General features: G+C 45.4%; 1 non-coding gene across 1 annotated transcript; it reads left to right on the top strand.

Annotated features, from left to right (window-relative positions):
* The first annotated feature begins 9145 nt into the window (after positions 1 to 9145).
* Positions 9146 to 9263, top strand: trnal-caa (transfer RNA leucine (anticodon CAA)). The gene is made up of 2 exons: positions 9146 to 9183; positions 9229 to 9263. It is a non-coding gene; the product is annotated as a tRNA-Leu (tRNA).
* The last annotated feature ends 7804 nt before the right edge of the window (positions 9264 to 17067 follow it).

Genomic DNA, 17067 nt, shown 5'->3' with positions numbered 1-17067 from the left:
CCTCTGCAATCTCCTGGGGAGGTCTCTTCCACCCAGTCAAAGGGAAGCTGACCTTCCTGAATGCTCTGACTCCCTCCACCAGCATCTAGAGGGAGTCATCGGAGAACCTGGGTGCAGCCCTCTGTCTTTGTGCAGTCATCTGTGGAATTGTTTGCAGCAGAGGATGGGACAGTCTTGGATCTGGCCTGTAAACGATGAAGGTTGAACATGTTCCCACTGGTTCTGTACTTTATTCCACTCCAGCGGGGAACTTGTTGAGTGTGAGGTGGAGCATTGCAGTGAGGAAGGTCGAGAAGAGGGTTGGCACAATCACGCAGTCCTGCTTGACCCCGGTCCGGACGTGGATTGGGTCTGTGGTAGATCCGTTGGTCAGGATCACGGCTTGCATATCATCGTGGAGCAGGCGGAGGATGGCGACAAACTTTTGGGGGCAACTGAAACGGAGGAGGACGCTCCATAGTCCCTCGCGGTTAACAGTGTCAAAGGCCTTTGTAAGGTCAAAGAAGGCCATGTACAGGGGTTGGTGCTGTTCCCTGCATTTCTCTTGCAGTTGTCGCGCCATAAAGATCTGTCCGTTGCACCCTGTAGTGGACGGAATCCGCACTGTGACTCCGGGAGGAGCTCCTCAGCCACAGGGCGGTTGAGGAGGATTCTAGCGATGACCTTCCCAGTGGCTGATAACAGGGAGATTCCTCTGTAATTACCGTAGTCGGACATGTCCCCTTTTTTAAAGATGGTCACAATTACTGCAACTCTGAGATCTCCCAGCATACTCTCCTCCTTTCAGATGAGAGAGGAGGTCATGCATTCGTGCCAATAGTGCCTCTCCTCCATACTTTAGTGCCTCAGCGAGGATTCCATCCACTCCTGATGCCTTGTTGTTCTTGAGCTGACGAATGGCCTTTTCTACCTCGTGCAGACGCCGCGCACATTCAGAGGTTGAACTCCAAATCATAGTCAACATCTTCACTGTGGCGTATGAAAGCATGGGCCTTACACTAAACATCCATAAGACAAAGGTCCTCCACCAACCTACCCCGCCACTCAGCACTGCCCCCCAGTATTCAAGATCCATGGCATGGCCCTGGACAACGTGGACCACTTTCCATACCTCAGGAGCCTATTATCAGCAAGGACGGACATCGACGACGAGGTTCAACACCGCCTCCAGTGTGCCAGCGCATCCTTCGGCCGCCTGAGGAAGAGAGTGTTCAAAGATCAGACTCTCAAATCTGGCACCAAGCTTATGGTCTACAGGGCTGTAGTGATACCCGCCCTCTTGTATGGCTCAGAGACGTGGACCATATCCAGTAGACAACTCAAATCGCTGGACAAATACCATTAACGATGACTCCGCAAGATCCTGCAAATCCCCTGGGAGGACAGACGCACCAACGTTAGTGTCGTCGATCAGGCCAACATCCCCAGCATCGAAGCACTGACCACACTCGACCAGCTCAGTTGGGCGGGCCACATTATTTGCATGCCTGACATAAGACTCCCAAAGCAAGCGCTCTACTCGGATCTCCTACACGGCAAGCGAGCCCCAGGTGGGCAGAGGAAATGTTTCAAGAACACCCTCAAAGCCTCCTTGATAAAATGCAACATCCCCACCGACACCTGGGAGTCCCTGGCCAAAGACCGTCCTCAGTGGAGGAAGAGCATCCGGGAGGGCGCTGAGCACCTCGAGTCTTGTCGCCGAGAGCATGCAGAAATCAAGCGCAGGCTGCAGAAGGAGTGTGCGGCAAACCAGACTCCCCACCCACCCTTTCCTTCAACAACTGTCTGTCCCACCTGTGACAGAGACTGTAATTCCCACCTGCATCTGACCCACCCAGGTGAAGAAAATTCCAGCAAAGAACATAAGAACATAAGAACATAAGAATTAGGAACAGGAGTAGGCCATCTAGCCCCTCGAGCCTGCTCCGCCATTCAATAAGATCATGGCTGATCTGGTCGTGGACTCAGCTCCACTTACCCGCCCTCTCCCCGTAACCCTTAATTCCCTTATTGCTTAAAAATCTATCTATCTTTGACTTGAAAACATTCAATGAGCCAGCCTCAACTGTTTCCTTGGGCAGAGAATTCCACAGATTCACAACCCTCTGTGAGAAGAAATTCTTTCTCAACTCGGTTTTAAATTGGCTCCTCCGTATTTTGAGGCTGTGCCCCCTAGTTCTAGTCTCCCCCACCAATGGAAACAACCTCTCTGCCTCTATCTTGTCTATCCCTTTCATGATTTTAAATGTTTCTATAAGATCACCCCTCATCCTTCTGAACTCCAAGGAGTAAAGACCCAGTCTACTCAATCTATCATCATAAGTTAACCCCCTCATTTCTCGAATCAGCCTAGTGAATCGTCTCTGTACCCCTTCCAAAGCTAGTATATCCTTCCTTAAGGTGACCAAACGCAGTACTCCAGGTGCGGCCTTACCAATACCTTATACAGTTGCAGCAACACCTCCCTGCTTTTGTACTGCATCCCTTTCGCAATGAAGGCCAACATTCCATTTGCCTTCCCGATTAACTGCTGCACCTGCAAACTAACCTTTTGGGATTCATGCACAAGGAGGACTGCTCCTGGGCACGGCCAAGGGTGCCATCAGCCGGTCCAGGCAGCGGGCGGTCGAGGGGGTCGTTCAACCTGACTGCCTGCCTCTCTTCCGCTCTTACATCCAGTCCAGGGTGTCCTTGGAGATGGAGCGAGAGGTGGGCACCGGAGGGACTGGAGTGCATCATCACGCCCGGCAACCAAATTTTAATTTGATTTTACGTTTTAAAGTTTAATTTGTTTTAAATGCCGGTGCTTTTAGTGTCCCCTTCCCTTTTATAGGGGGCACTGGAAAATTGTGATTTTAGTGCCCAAAAAAAAACAAAAAAGAAAAAGAAAAACTCAAAAAAAAAACAAAAAAAGGAAAAAAAGGGCCTTGTAAATGTCTGGTGTGTCACCCAGGTCGGGTGGCACGATTTAATGTTTTATGTTTTTGCAGGTAGACTCTAAAAGAGTTTCATGCACAAGGACCCCCAGGTCCCTCTGCACCACAGCATGTTGTAATTTCTCCCCATTCAAATAATATTCCCTTTTACTGTTTTTTTTCCCAAGGTGGATGACCTCAAACTTTCCGACATTGTATTCCATCTGCCAAACCTTAGCCCATTCGCTTAACCTATCCAAATCTCCTTGTAGCCTCTCTGAGTCCTCTACACAACCCGCTTTCCCACTAATCTTAGTGTCATCTGCAAATTTTGTTGCACTACACTCTGTCCCCTCCTCTAGGTCATCTATGTATATTGTAAACAGTTGTGGTCCCAGCACTGATCCCTGTGGCACACCACTAACCACTGATTTCCAACCGGAAAAGGACCCATTTATCCCGATTCTCTGCTTTCTGTTCGCCAGCCAATTCTCTATCCATGCTAATACATTTCCTCTGACTCTGCGTACCTCCATCTTCTGTAGTAACCTTTTGTGTGGCACCTTATCGAATGCATTTTGGAAATCTAAATACACCACATCCATCGGTACACCTCTATCCACCATGCTCGTTATATCCTCAAAGAATTCCAGTAAGTTAGTTAAACATGATTTCATGTTTAAAAAGGCTTCAGTCTTCCCAATATTTAATTGGAGGAAATTTCTGCTCATCCTGAACTGGATGCCAGACAACTAGTCTGACAATCTAGTGACAATGGAGAAGTTGAGAGAAGTGATGGTGAGTGTAATAGAGCTCTCCCTAGTGGACTACTGATGTACTGCAACTTCTGATATAAATAATAAAAGGGTCATGTGGCAAAGTCACATGATGACAGTTTCTGTGTAAGAGCCATCTTGAAGAGTGTGTTTGTTAGTGATATTGTAAGAAAATATCACAGTAAGGTAGAGCTGGGTGTCACAGTAGTGATTAGATAGCATTCAAGTCAATGTTTCCCCTTGTTCGCCCAGGGGTGCTGAAGTCAATTGTACCAGCCCTAGTGCTGCCTTGGCTGAAACCAGCAAACTCAGCACCAACCAGGGACCGAACTTCAGACCTGTCTAGTGTACGTGGCTCTGTTCCAGTCCAGGCAGTGCACTGACTAACTGAACGAGCAGGAGAGCACTTTCTTTTTTATTTATGGCAATACATACCCTGCTGTATTTTCAGGTCTTCCTGGTCATCACATTCAATTTGATTTGGTTTCAATTGTAAAAGTAAATTGAACTAAATTAGTTTTTCTTTGCAGTTGTAAAATCCAAAGGGGAAACCTTGAATTGAATCAGGCAGAGTGTTCCTGCTTAATAATATTAGCTTTATAACTCACACTGCTCCTGGCTGGCCCAGGAACCTGGGTTGACCAGAGAACTTCCTACCAAGGTAAATTATCGGCACAGAAATCAGCAGCATGTCAGGACAGACTGTATGGATTTTCAGCTTTTCTATTTTCGGGACGATAATGGTGGCGGGGCAGGAATACTAGCGGCCGAGAATAGTTTGCGCTTTAGTATGTAAGTTTGGACATCTGGGCCCTTCATCAGGCGTTGTACATCTCTCTTGGAGCAAGGATGTACTCTCAGGCTGGGAGCATTCCTAGAGAGCCCTGGGGGGGGGGGGAACCTAAAAAAAGAAACATTCCGAAAACATTGCCCACGTCACCACAACACAACTCGCACAAAAATTTAAACCATAAAGCACTTGCCATGCGGTCACTGCGGGCGCACTTCCAAGCAGACAGGTTGGGCAAGACTCAAAACTCACGCCGGTGTCACAACCAGGGGCGTTGCATGCCCGGCGCAGCTCTTCCTGGTGGTGCTGCTCAGCGACACGGCAAAACCCGACCGGAGGATCGCGGCAGGGCGCTGGAGACCTCATCCCCGACTTTCATTCCGCTCCAGGGCGAAACCCTGAGTGCAAAGGATCAGAAAATCTAGCCTTTAGTTTGAGAAGGCACCATCCATTTTTGCAAATCAAATTTTGGAGCTAAAAATTACAAGAAAACATATAGATTTATTGCTATAAGTGCTGAATGTTAGTTTCTGTTCTGGCTGGTTTGTTTTAATCTTTTAAGACTGTTTGCTCAACATCTATCTGGTAAAACAACAGCAAGGAAAAATGAGCACATTATAGGAAGAAAATTGGTGCCCTTAAGATCTGTCATTTGTCTCTGCGTTGTCAATAAAAAAAAGAAAGACTTGGAAAGTGCCATCAGATCTTTTATGTCCACTTGAGAGAGCAGACAGGGCCTTGTTATAACATCTCATCTGAAAGCTAGCACCTCCAAATAATGCAGCACTACCTTGACACTGCACTGGAGTGTCAGTCTAGATTTTTTTGTGTTCAAGTCCCTGGAGTAGGACTTGAACCCACTACCTTCTGACTCAGAGGTGAGAGTGCTACCCACTGAGCCACAGCTGACACAACAGCCCATGCAGGAAGGCAGCTATAATGAGTAAATGGCACATTTAATCCATTCTAAATTTAAAATAATTTCAATAAAATATTATTTACCGTGGGTCAGCTCATTACACACATAATGTTTCTTGCTTCCCCCCATCCAAAAAGAAACTAGCTACCTCAGCAAGCTTAGTAAAGGGTGCAGTTAGATGCAGGTGTAGTTAAATGCAGAGAAAAAATAATCGCGACCGTACGCTGGCTCCAATGCAGTAACTTCCAGGTTTCACTGAGTGGCTGCCTGTGAGCAACATGCTCGCCGGGATGGGCACGAGCATCAGCGCAGGGGGGTGGTCAAGGAAGATAGCATTTAAGGTGAAAATGGAATGCAAATGTGGGCCTTGTCACAGGATTTTAACTTTCGTTCAGATTGAACATGACCCGCGTGAGTTTCCCGACAGCCGGGAAACTGACCAGTGAAAAGGAGGTGAGCTGCAGGTGCATTTCGCGGTGGTCGATCATCCTCTGAAAGCCCAAACATAACAACTGCTCAGTTCTTACAGTTGCTTTGTCAGGTCTCTCTGGCAAATGTTTAGCAGGGTGTTCTTGGCCATGATATTTACTGGGGTTGGGTTTCGAAGCAGGCAGGGTGGTTGGGGGTGGTTGGATGATTGATGGTCTTGAAACCTGGAAGTCCAGTTTTCCCAGAACGTGATGGAGTTTTAACCCCATGCCGTGTGTTTGTTTTAACAGATTCCCCATCTGGAAGCCCAGAAGTCAGGCAGGGAACACTCCAGAAAAGGCCACAGTCCAGCAGCTGAACCAAGGATAGAAAATGTACCCAGTCATGGAAAAGTAATGATTTTGATAATCACGATATTCAGGGGCCAAAATTGCCCCTTTGCGCAAGTTCCGTTTGCATCTCCAGCCAGCGCTAACAGGGCAAAAAGTGGTTTGCACCTGGGGGCAGCGACGGAAGCAACTTGGCCAGAATTGCCCCGGGATGCTGCAGGCGAAAACCGCTTTGCACCGTGCTCCCCCATTGACGCATCGGGTGGCGGTGCGCACAGCGATGATGTCATCACCGTTCTTGCTGACCTCTTAGCGCTCTGCGCCAACCTCTTTGTGCCCCGTGGGAGCGTGGTCGGTGCCGGGCGATGCCACCGACAACTTTGTGGGGAGCTGCGACATCCCTTAAAGGGGAGGGCCGAGCGCCATCTTAATTTAATTGTCAGCCGACTCTGGAGTCAGCCCGACAATGGTGGCCCCAAGAGCCAGAGAGCACCAGCATCTTTTCTTCAGGTAACGAGCCCAATTCCAGGGCCCATGTGTCTTTCTACTGCCAGGTGTTAAAAAAAATCAGATAAATCAAATTCTGCACCCCAAACCCAGCGTGAGGCAATTTCGCCCCCTCAGTCTTCTCATAGTTCAGTCATTGATGAAATAATGTTTGCATGTGTGTCAGAGATATTTGTAATTCTATCATCAGCTATCTGCGAGTTCCCTGGCTCTCCATCTCCAATTGAGTGGGACACAGATATATCACTTAACTCCATGGCATCTTCCTGTGCATCTGTGAGCTGGACTATTTGTGGTGGGCCACCTCCAGTCATCGCCCTCTCCCTTGTGTTTGGTGCTTTCTTCGCCGACAAGGTGCCAAAAAATTGACCTGCAGGTGAGTGAAGCTGTGGTATTCGCCCAATGGATGCAATGCATTTGGTGAGGATGACAATGAAACACATGCATCACATTGCATGAGGATTGGGGCGAGTGGATAAATGGGGAAGTGATGACTTCCATAGAAAGTGAAGGCTGTGTGGTGCTGGATGTTGATTAGATGTGAGGCATGATGTGATGGAGGACGTTTGGCAAGACAGAGTGAAAGGGGTGACGCTTCAATCGCAGGATGTCGGTGAATCAGCAAGTATACCTTCTATTCCTGGCCTAGTTAGCTCATTAAAATGCTTCCTACATTGCCTTTAAGATCTGGGCACAACGCTCCTGTTGTTCGCCTCCTCAGCGACCTTCAACCGCTCCTTCTTGCCAAGAGCTTCAGGTTTCTTCCTCCCATTACTGGAGAAAAGTATGACCCTCCTGTTCCTGACTACATCTAGCAGTAATTCCAGGGATGCATCATTAAACATCCTGGCTCCATTTCTACATTGTCCCTTTAAATAGAGTTAAGATCACATCATACGAGTGTGCTTCACACCTGCAGCACAGCTTGAAGATGAGAATCCCGGAAGTCAAAGTTTATTGCCTTAATCAAGCTGAAATTGGAGAATCCGATGTGCTGATTTGACCTTGGGTTTCGCCCACGCAATCCCACCTACCACCCCCAACCCCACTCAGAAGCCACCTTCGCATTAATATCGAAACCATAGTGTGAGAGCCACAGAAACCTTCAACCTAAGACTTGCAGTTATACAGCTTCTTTCATGATCTCAGGGATATCCTAAAGCACTTTACAGCCGGTGAAGTATTTTAAAGTGTAGTCACTGTTGTAACGTAGAAACAGAATCTTATTGTTAAATCGCTCGGTCTCCCTGAACAAAGAGACCAATGGAAATTACCCATCACAATACATTTCTCTTCATAATATTGGAGATCTCTGTCAGGTAATCTCTGCTTTTCTGTGGAAATGTATTATCTTTACTCTAAACTATGCTGATAGTGGTGATGTAAGAGGGAGGGTAGAATGCATTGAAAAGCATCCAACCAACCAGGTTGCACATAGGTAGCACCTGTCTTCATCATTGTGTTCTCCCTTATGCCAACTGTCACACATCCACACATTTCTCTGCGCCCCTCCCCACGTATATACAATACCACCATCACTGCTTTAGTCTTCTGCAGTCTTTTTCCAGTTGTATGTTACAGAGACGTAAAACTCAAACATTAAATGGCATTGGAGGTGAAGCATTAGTTTAGCTGTTTCAGATTGAATTGTATTGAATTTACAGCACAGGAACAGGTCATTCGGCCTAACTGGTCCATGCTAGATTTTATGTTCCACACGCGCCTCCTCCTACCCTATGTCATCTAATTCTCGCCTTCGATTCCTTTCTCCCTCATGTACTTATCTAGCTTATAGGATAGGAAGTCGATCCCCTCGAGCCAGGTCCGCAATCACCTCAACTACTCCCTGTGGTGGCGATTTCCACATTCTCACCACTCTGGGTAAAGGAGTTTCTCCTGAATTAGATAGATTATTTGTCATAAGTCACCATTTCTGGACTATGATTCCATGGGTGCTGGCACTCCCTCCAGCATCACAACCAAACAGCTTTCTCGACGTGTCAGCACAGTCGCAGTCATGCAGCCCAGCAAGAGTAGCAGCTGTGATTCGGGATGGGAAAGCTTTTCCACTCCATGAATCAGGTGAGCCAAGTCCCCAGCTGAGATAAGCTAAATTAGTACATATCAGAATCAAACTTGAGACATTCTGAATCTATCTGGCTGAATCGCAAACATATTGGCCACCCCTCCATCTGGCAGATGCAGCCTGGTAGTAGCCTGAAAATGGCATTGAGTCACTTAACACCTTGTTTACACTGGCGCTCAGGTCACCGCCATCTTGGGTAAGGTTCCGAGATGGGCAGTCAGATCACCTTCCATTTCAGGTGGGAGGCCACTTGTAATATGCAAATTAGGATCCTATGGCATACATAGGACCACAACATTAATTTTGAGCTACAAATGGGAAGATCATATAACACGCACGTAATATATGCACCTGTGAGTGTGCTCACAGGTTTGTAGAGCCATTGGGGACCATTGTCAGGATGGCCGAGTGGTCTAAGGTGCCAGACTCAAGGACTGTAATCCTTATCTTACCAAAGGTTGGTGTATTCTGTTCCCTTTCTTGGGGCATGGGTTCAAATCCCACTTCTGACATTAACTTTTGGTAGCATAGTGGTAATGTTACTGGACTAGTAATCCAGAGGTCTGGACTAATGATTCGGAGACATGAGTTCAAATTCCATCTCGGCAACTGGGGAATTTATTATATTCGAGCCAGGGTGTCCCTGGAGATGGAAAGTATTTCAGAAAAGTATTTTCGGGGCCATTTCAGGCAGATTTATCTGAGCGGAAGGTAGAGAGAGCTCCGAGTGCAAAGTTATAGTTCCAGCACTGGTTTACTGGAAACATACCGCATTACTATCAGTGTATCACACGTCTTGTTTTTTTTAAACAATTCACAGCCTCTCTCAACTAAAACCTTGTTTTAATCTGTGTTCTCAAACGTAAAGTCATCCATTATTCATAGCTCAATAATTAATCCCTCCAAAGAAGGTTAATAAGCTCCCACAGTCTACATCAACCAACAAAACAGTCTCACTGGAAGAGAACGCAGACAAACAAAGAAAATAAATGACCAAAGTTTGGAAATGAAAATTTTTTTTTTAAATCTCAGAAAATAAAGTCAAGGGAAAATTATGAAGGCAAAAATTCCCCTGGTCAACATGTGTAGCAACACCATAAATCAACTTGTAAAGATTTCCTCTGTTCATTACATCTGTTGCATTTCATGAGAAGTGGTAAACAGAAGAAATCTTCACAGAATAAATCTTCACAACCAGATTTGTAGTGTCACTACATGAAGCAACCAGATGAATTCTTACCCCATAAGGAGCTACTTAAATCACTCTCTATTGGTTAGGTTACTGTTTAAAAGCACTATCGCAAGGTGCATTCAGAATTTCAAAGCACAAGTCAGTCTGAGGGTGGACTAACACTAGCATCAGTGTGAAGTGTTGTTATTTTACACTGGCACCAAGACGTTATACGTGTCAATCCAGGGTCAAGGCCCAGAATTTGCAGTAAAGAGGAGCGAGACTCCCTCAACAACGTAGTGTAAATTCAGCTGAAACATGTTCTGAGTTGCTCTCACAGTAAACAATTCGTAGCCAGGCTCACTGTATCTCTCCCACTATCACTAAGAGTCCCATTATTTATTATATTGTATTTGTTTTCTTCATAGCGAACACCAGTCAGATAATGAGGGAAAGTGAGTTTATTACCATCTGTTGACAATAAATGACCAGCCAAGTTAATCATGTACCTTTCTAGTTGATCATTTCTTTATTTCATTCTTCTTATATTTTATGTGAATATTTCCTTTTGAAAACACTCCAACAGTTCAACTCAATCTATCTCTCTACCTATATAATTTAGTTTTGTCTCTGTAAGAATGTATGATTTCCATGTCCCCTTGACCAAGTGAATGCCCCCAAAACCTGCAATTTCTATATTATTAACCAATCAGCTTTCAGGACCAGAAACTGATCTTAATCAACCTGAAATGACACTATACATATGGCCCTATACCCATCTTCAAGCCCTACGTCTTGTCACAGACTTCCCCGCCCTTGTACATAAGGGGCATGGGATCCACTTATGAGATTAACTGATATCATTGAACCCGAGAAGGTATCTACATCAAACCCATATTTATAACAGATAAAGTTTCGGCAATATTTTCTTCATAGGATTGACTGGATAAAAGCAACGGTTTGCTGTGTTATAAAAAGTTTTGATCTGTCCCCGTCAAACTTCAAACATTGTACTTTGCGTAAATCAACAACTCATAACTAAATATATATTTTTTTAAATCTGTAAAAAGGAGAAACAAATCCAGTTAGAAAATTCTGACTGAATTCAGGAGCTGCATATTTTCTTTAATTTGATCTGTTAACTCTACACAGAGACAGACCAGCTAAAGATAACTCCAAGGTAGTAGAAAATAATACCCTCAGTATGACACAGATCTTTGTTAATAGTAAGTCCTCTGATTTGCCAGAAGCACTGCTGTAATATATAGCTCCATCTAGTGGACTACTGTGGTAATGCATCAGGTGATAAGTCACCTGACAAATTCCTGTGTCGCGCCATCTTGTAGTCTGTGTGTTTGTGATGTAGAGAAGATACCACATTTGGCGAAGAAGGATCGGATTTCTGGATACCCGAGCTAAAATTTTTGTTGGTGGATAATTCCAGCCAATCAACAGAGAGACTAGAAAGATCCTTTGTGTTAAAGAACAGCTAAAAGTCCAAGGTATATTATAAGCACACTTGGCTGAATGGAAGATTCCAGATGGCTGCACCTATGGGAATAATATGGCACTTGGGTGCATTTCAATGCGACTGAGAAACTTTTGGAGCATATGTGGAGCAGCTAGAAATGTTTTTCACAGCAAATAGTACCATCGAAGACCCTGATGATGAAAACAGTAATCAGATGGTTTTAGAAAGAAAACGGGCTATTTTCCTGACTGAAGCAGGTCCCAAGGTGCATGAAACCCTGAAAAATTTGCTTGTACCCATCAAGCCAAAGGACACGCTTATGGAGATTCTAAGCAAGTTAGAACAGCACTACTCCTGAACCCCTGGAAATTGCTGAATGTTATCATTTTGGATCACAAAATCAATTAACTGATGAGAGTATCATCTTCAACATAGGCAGTCCCTCAGAATCGAGGAAGACTTGCTTCTACTCCTGAAGTGAGTTCTTTGGTGGCTGAACAGTCCAATACGAGAGCCACAGACCCTGTCACAGATGGGACAGACATTCGTTGAGGGAAGGGGTGGGTGGGACTGGTTTGCCGCACGCTCCTTCTGCTGCCTGCGCTTGACCTCTTCACGCTCTCAGCGTTGAGATTTGAAGAGCTCAACGCCCTCCCGGATGCACTTTCTCCACCTAGGGCGGTCTTCAGCCAGGGACTCCCAGTTGTCAGTGGTGATGTCGCACTTTGCCAGGGAGGCTTTGAGGGTGTCCTTGTAACATCTCCGCTGCCCACCTTTGGCTCATTTTTGCCGTGAAGGAGCTCTGCATAGAGCATTTGCTTAGGGCGTCTCATGTCTGGCACGCGAACTATGTGGCCTGCCCTGTGAAGCTGATCGAGTATGGTCAGTGCTTCCATGCTAGGGATGTTAGCTTGGATGAAGACACTGATGTTGGTGCGTCTGTCCTCCCAGGAGATTTTCAGGATCTTGCGGAGACATCGTTGGTGATATATCTCCAGTACTTGAGTGTCTTCTGTACATCGTCCATGCCTCTGAGCCATACAGGAGGGCGGGTATTACTAATACCTTGTAGACCATGAGCTTGGTGGTAAATTTGAGGGCCTGGTCTTCGAACACTCTTTTCCTCAGGTGGCCGAAGGCTGCACTGGCGCACTGGAGGCGATGTTGAATTTCCGCATCAATGTCTGCTTTTGTTGATAAGAGGCTCCCGAGGTATGGGAAATGGTCCACGTTTTCGAGGGCCATGCCGTGAATCTTGATGACTGTGGGGCAGTGCTGTGTGGCGATGACAGGCTGGTGGAGGATCTTTGTTTAACGGATGTTAAGAGTAAAGTCCATGCTTTCATGTGCCTCAGTGAATACATCGACTATATCCTGGAGTTCAGCCTCAGAATGTGCGCAGACACAGGCGTCGTCCGCATACTGTAGCTCAAGCACAGAGGATGGGGTAATCTTGGACCTGGCCTGGAGGTGGCGTAGGTTAAACAGCTTCTCATTGGTTCAATAGTTTAGTTCCACTCCAGCGGGGAGCTTGTTGACTGTGAGGTGGAGCATGGCGGCGAGGAAGATTGAGAAGAGGGCTGGAGTGATGACGCAGCCCTGTTTGACCCCCATCCGGATGTGGATTGGGTCTGTAATGGATCCGTTGGTATGGATCACGGCCTACATGTTGTCGTGGAGCAGGCGAAGGATGTTGACAAACTTCTGGGGGCATCCGAAACAGAGGAGGACGCTCCATAGACCCTCACAGTTGACAGCGTCAAAGGCCTTTGTAAGATCGAAAAAGGCCATGAATAAGAGCTGACGCTGCTTCCTGCATTTTTCCTGCAGATGTCGTGCTGCAAAGATCATGTCTGTTGTGCTCCGTAGGGGACGAAATCCGCACTGTGATTCCGGGAGGAGCTCCTCGGCCACAGGGAGAAGGCGGTTGAGGAGAACTCTAGCGACAACTTTCCCAGTGGCTGATAGCAGGGAGATTCTCCTGTAGTTGCCCCCTTTTTTAAAGATGGTCACGATCAGTGAATACATTATAGCATTAAAAAAGCTATCCATTCAATGACATTTCGGAAAATTTCAGGACCGAGCAAAGCATGACCACTTTGTTTCTGGGATGAAAAATGAAGCAATCAGAAAAAAGTTGTTAACAACTCCTAACTTGACTTTTGATTTAGCTTGTCAGACAGCTATGTCAATGGATATGGCCGACTAATACTCCCTAGAATTTCGAATCATTTCCAGTCATCAGACAACCGAGGTAAATCGCCTGCAGGTTAAAAGTAAAAGTCAGTTGGGCACCAAGGCCTCAGCAACTGGCTCAGGTAACAATACATTGAAGTCATGATATCAGTGCCTGGGACAACACAGTGCTCAAAGTTGTCCATATGTGAAGGCAGAGTGTTTCTTCTGCAGGAAAACTGGGCATCTTGCGAAGGCATGCCAATTGAAGAGTAAACCAACTTTCAAGGCTATAAGTAGAAATCTCCAGAGACTATATAGCATGGAAGCAAACCAACAGGATGAAGGGCTACATGTCATCAGTAGCACGAGGGTATCTAACAGCGATTCGAAAATTATCATCATCCAAGTAGATGTTGCAGGAACCAAGATACCCATGGAAATTGACACTGGTGCATCCATGAGCGTAGTACCGGAATCGCTATATCTCGACAAATTGCGTCATTTCTCATTGGAGAAATCCAAGATAGAGCTGCAAGGCTACTCAGGAGAGAACATTCCTATGGATGGACGTATCACCGTACCGGTAAATACAAGGATCAATTTCAGAGCTTGCCGCTCTTAGTAGTGGCAGGAGACAAGCCTGCCTTCCTAGGTAAAAATTGGTTGGGATCACTGAAGCTGGATTGGAATGAGATTTTTCATGTTGAAACAAGACTTGTAATGAAGGATGATGTCATCAAAAAGTATCCGAGGGTGTTCTGCGAAACAGACAGTCCGATCCAAGGCTTCAAGGCGAGTGTCAGGGTACAGAAGGACACTAGACCAGTTTACTGCAAGCCACGCCCATTCCATATGCACTAAAGGAGAGAGTTGAGCAAGAACTCAAAAGACCAGAGACTGAGAACTTTATCTCTAAGATGGATTTTGTTGTTGTACCTAAGTCCGATGGTAAGGTAAGATTGTGTGGTGATTATAAAGTAACCGTAAACCAGGTTCTAGCGGGTAATCTCCCCAATACATTGCCAAATGTAGAAAATTTGTTCACAACGCTGACAGGTGGTCAGATCTTCTCAAAGTTAGATCTCACAAATGTCTACTTACAACTTGATGGTGAGTCCAAGTCATTCTTGACTATAAATACTCATCTGGGCCTTTATCAATTTAATAGGCTACCATTTGGAATGTCTTCTGCCCCTGCCAGATTCCAAGAGAGTGATGAACCAGATTTTGCAAGGCATTGAAGGGGTAGTATGTTATTTAGATGACATACTAATTTCAGCATCAAACAGGCCAATCCATAATAATGTATTGAATGAAGTCTTCAAATGGCTAGAGAAGCACAGAGTACGAGTGACTGCACACAAGTGTGAGTTATTTCAAAACTCAGTGGAGCACTTAGGGCACAGAGCAAATAAAGATGATTTACATCCAACCAAGGGAAAGCTGGATGCAATCAGAAAGGCACCCACTCCCAAGAATGTCACTGAACTTCGATCATTTTTGGGTCTTTTGAACTATTATGGGAAGTTCCTACCAGATTTGGCTACAGTGTTACATCCACTGTTGAAAAAACAGGTCCATTGGAAGTGGTTGGAAGAATGCGACGAAGCATTCAAGGAGTGTAAAAGCCAGTTGGTAGAGAGCACCATGTTTAGTTCACTATGACGTGTCTAAGGAGATCAAGCTAGCATGTGACATCACTCCAAATGGAGTTGAGGCAGTGATCTCTCATGTACTACTGGGGAGGAGAGACCAATTGCTTTTGCTTCACGCACTCTCAGTGCCAGTGAGCGGAATTATGCGCAAATCGATAGGGAAGTTTTGGCATTAATTTTTGGGTTCAAGAAGTTCCACAAATACTTGTATGGTCATAAGTTTACCATTGTTACGGACCATATGCCCTTGACAGCAATCCTCCATCCAAAGTCCCCAGTTCTAACATTAGCTGCAGCCTGAATGCAGAGATGGGCTTTGATTTTGTCAGCATATACCGTATATACTCGCGTATCATGCGACTTTTGAAGACCTAAATTGTAACCTAAATTTGGGGGGGTCGCATGATACGTGAGATACAAAATTTGCGGGTGTGAAGTGCTGGCCAAGATTAGGCTGTTAGGCTGTTAAGCAGACCGTATCCACGCTGAATCTCAGCAGGTATCTCCTGGGCTGGATTGCAGCCTCTATTGTCACTTGTACTGTATCTTTGCTGTGGTCTAGAGATCGCCACCCACAACTCCCTCTGAAGTTTGCTGCATTATTAGAGGCTCCATCTATCTCAGCCCATGCTTCTTTTACCCGCAAACACAGTAGAGGCTGTGGCTGAACGACGCTAGTCAAGCCAGCTGGAACGATTGCTGTATCGGTGTTCGATTCGCGAACAGCTTTCACAACAGAATCCACTCGATGTTTCATGATTCGGTTGTTAAGGTCTGTATTCGATCGTTGTTATGTGTTAGGGTACTTGTTACGTGTTGGGTACTTGTTAAACTTGTTTGAAAGCCTAGCCTAGTGGCATCTGGTATCTCAAAAAAGTGACTCGCATGATACATGAGATATATGATAAAATCATGTTTTGGGGACGAAAATTTAGGGGTCGCATGATACGTGAGATCGTAGGATACGCGAGTATATATGGTATGTATGACATTTAGTACAGACGATCAGCAGATCACAGTAATGTTGATGCTATGTCTAGATTGCCATTCCCATCACAAGTTACACCCGATGGGGAAGAAGTGTTCTATTTTTCATACATTGATGAACTGCCAGTCACAGCTGAAGAGATTGGTAGAACAACCAGATGTCATCATCATCATCATAGGCAGTCCCTCGGAACCAAATGTAACCCAGTTATGTCAAAGGTGTATGATTACATCGCAAATGGCTGGCCAAACGAGGTATCAGAGAAAGATTTTCATCCATACTTCATTCGTAGGAATGAGATGTCCGTGGATAAAGATTGTATCATGTGGGGTGCAAGAGTAGTTATTCCAAATAAATTCAGGTCCAAATTATTAGATCTTCATGACCAGCATCTGGGAATGTGCTTGACCAAGAGTTTTGCACACAGTTACTTATGGTGGCGAGATCTAGATAAAGATATAGGGCTAGAATTTCCTGTGGCTTACCGCCCGATTTCTGGTAAGCGGAAAATTCCTTACCTGAGTTACGTCGGCGGTTTCAAGGTGCCGACGTGCACCATCCTGAGATCGCCGTGGTCTTATTTGGGTCAGTGGTGACCCATAGGTGATTATGAAAAAAAACGTCCACGAGGATCAGCGGAGCTAGGCAGTAGGTGAGTAGCTCTGTAAGAAAAAGGCTAGTAATTGTTTTTTTACTAATTATTTTAAAAATCTGTTGTGGTTATTTAATTTAAAACAGTATTGGGAATGTTGTTTTGATTATTTTAATAATTTTTTTGCTGCTAGGCCCAACCTGCAGCCTCGAGGTAAATTTTCATTGATTTTTTTAATTTATTGCTCATTTTGGATAGGAA

The sequence above is a fragment of the Pristiophorus japonicus genome, chromosome 17 (genome assembly GCF_044704955.1).
Source record: "Pristiophorus japonicus isolate sPriJap1 chromosome 17, sPriJap1.hap1, whole genome shotgun sequence".
Classification (NCBI taxonomy): domain Eukaryota; kingdom Metazoa; phylum Chordata; class Chondrichthyes; family Pristiophoridae; genus Pristiophorus; species Pristiophorus japonicus.
This window is presented reverse-complemented; position numbering and strand designations above follow the sequence as displayed.